Source organism: Amphibalanus amphitrite, unplaced genomic scaffold (assembly GCF_019059575.1).
Source record: "Amphibalanus amphitrite isolate SeventyFive unplaced genomic scaffold, NRLGWU_Aamphi_draft 002173F_arrow, whole genome shotgun sequence".
NCBI lineage: Eukaryota > Metazoa > Arthropoda > Thecostraca > Balanomorpha > Balanidae > Amphibalanus > Amphibalanus amphitrite.
The window spans coordinates 52,706-55,365 of NW_024883666.1; positions in this window are offsets into that span (position 1 = coordinate 52,706).

Genomic DNA, 2,660 nt, shown 5'->3' on the forward strand with positions numbered 1-2,660 from the left:
TGTGTGGTATCGGTCAACGTGAAGTGCCTGCTTTATTCTGCTTTAATCGTAAACGGTAGTGCAAACGAATGTATTCTTTCATAGTTTGACGTAACGTTATTTGATAACGTTATTTGACGTTATTTGTTCTTCACAACTAACCGCGTTCGTTTTGATTTTTTCGCACAAATAATTGGTAAAGGGTCAAAATATGTAGGTGTACCTACTGACTAGTACTATGTTAATGTGAACATCAAAAACGAAAACATCCACACCGAACAGTCGTATTTCAACGTTCATCGCATGTAGATGACGTCATGGCTCCGATGCCGACATCCAGCCACTCAGTCAAAAGGTAAGCGCTCGTAAATTGCATTTGCAATTGCTGAAGATTACATTGCGTACGTTTGATACAGGCTATCACGGTATCATCAATTCGCGCTTTGCATCGACCCAGAGCTGAAGGCTTGGCAAAGACTGTACTCATTTGTCATCAGATTTCTTTTTCTTCTGGTGTCGATTTGCTTTTGCTGGAACACTCGGAAAGGTCAAGTAAAGTTTGTTCGCTAGCATTCAAACACGTTATTCTTGGCGTTGGCCAGACCCACATGACCTTAACATGCATACAATGACACATCAATAACGTCACCCTCCTATTTCGACGAAACAGTAACCCTTGTCCCGTACATTTATGTTTTCAAATGCGTCGTTTCGTCCGTTTTATTCCATTATCATCGACTGGGTGATAACTCGTCTCTGAGACCGGTGTGGAACAACGTCTCAGCAGCGACACCAAAAGAGCTTTACCAGCCCGACTCCTGAAGCACCTGAAGGCGAATCACCTGAGGGACTTCAGAAACGGCAGGTCATCAATGCAGGTACGTATACAGCGCGGATATTTTGATTGCTGACATTCTGTGTCTCTGCGTCTCATTCTGTGTCTCATATTATTATGTGTCTCTGGGCACTTTGGTGGGCTGAAGCAGCACTTGTCAACGAGGTACCGTATACTGTCTCAAAAGAGCTGATGGAAACGATCAATACCCGATGCTCTGCTGTTTTTTTTTTTTCATGGGACCGTCCGGCTGTCTTTGTCGAGCCGAGACTCATTGCTTATGTCTGTCTGAAACTCGTGTGTGCCTGTTGATACTCCCGCGGTGTCGGGGATGGGAACCCAGTGTGTTTGAACAGTTCTACTTTTCAAATATTCGCTAACACAACTTCAGTACAATTACCTTTGTAAAATGTTCGAACCTTGAATAATTTTTGTTGACCAGGTAGCCATCTCTCATGTCAGACACCATCTCCGCTGATCAGCAACCGATGCTCCCCTGGATTTCATGCCTAGCGCCGCCTCTGCCAGTCGCTGCCACCCGCCCCAGTTGCCGTGCCTGGCGCCGCCCCTGCGACTGTCTTGCCCGCAGGCGGTGACCGGTCGGCCGGAGCGAGGCTGGCCGCCGCGCGCGCGAGCTTTTGCTATGCGGGCGCTCGGTGCGGCCGGGCGGCTTCCGACGTGGTGACTCTGGAAGAAATTCAGATAATGCCTGTAATAGGTGAGAAAAGATTTAGCTTTGCGGACGTGGTTTTGTGTGTTAGTAACAGTTTTACATTGTTACTTTTTGAGTAAATTACATTGCGAACTTTTAAACAGTAGGCTAAGCGCTGCTAAGCAAACGAGTAAATGAGAACTAAATATGAACGTATCTCTTTAGCGATGCATGCTAATGTACTTTAGTGTGGTAGGTGAACAAAGCATATTGCCATTCAAGTATTTCTTGATCTCGTGATTGTTATTTCTATGTTCATATGTCCATCGGCGGCGGACGAAGGGAGCCATCGGTGGTAGACCGCCATCGTCACCGCCGTCCTGACTGTATACCAGAAAAACAGCGGCGGACCGAGACAGCCGCAGAGCGGCACCGGGCGGCCACTTCGGAACGGAACGGTGAGAAAGGTACCGTAAGGTGGGGCTATTTGAGACAGTGGGGCTGTTTGAGACAGTATTTAAAACTGCCATAAAATAAAAACCACTTAAAATTTATGCTTAATTTTTTGCCCAGGCGATTTACTGCTCGATTCCACACCTTCCTGAACAAAAATATCACACACAAATCAAACGATCTTCATTTTATAGCGTTTTTTAATACTGTCTCAAATAGCCCCACTGTCTCAAATAGCCCCACTTTACGGTATGTGTTTTGGTGCTTGTAATGGCAAAGTAAACAATTAACCGTCGATATGTGACCGTCTATTTATCTTTTGTGGCATGTAATGCTGTGTGTTTGCCGTGATGTGCGGCCGTATTTTTACTGGTATGTGTGGCCTTTATACGTGGTTAAGGTAAACATTTATTTGTATTTGATAAATATTGTCTATGTATTTGACGTGAGCGTCTATTTGATGGGGTAATTGTAAGTTTTTTTACGCGCTATATGTGACCGTCTATTTGATTTGATATGCGTATTACCATCCATTTTCTTTGAATGTTACTGTCTGTTTTTTTGTGGTATATGATACTGTCAATTTAATGTGGTATGTGTGACCGTCTATTTGTCGTGGAACGCGTGACCGTTTTTTATGTGGTATGCACTACCGTCTATATTGTGGCACTGTTACCGTCTATCTGTTGCAGAATGTGTGTCAGTCTATTTGATTGTGTTACCATCTATTTTTCGTGGTAT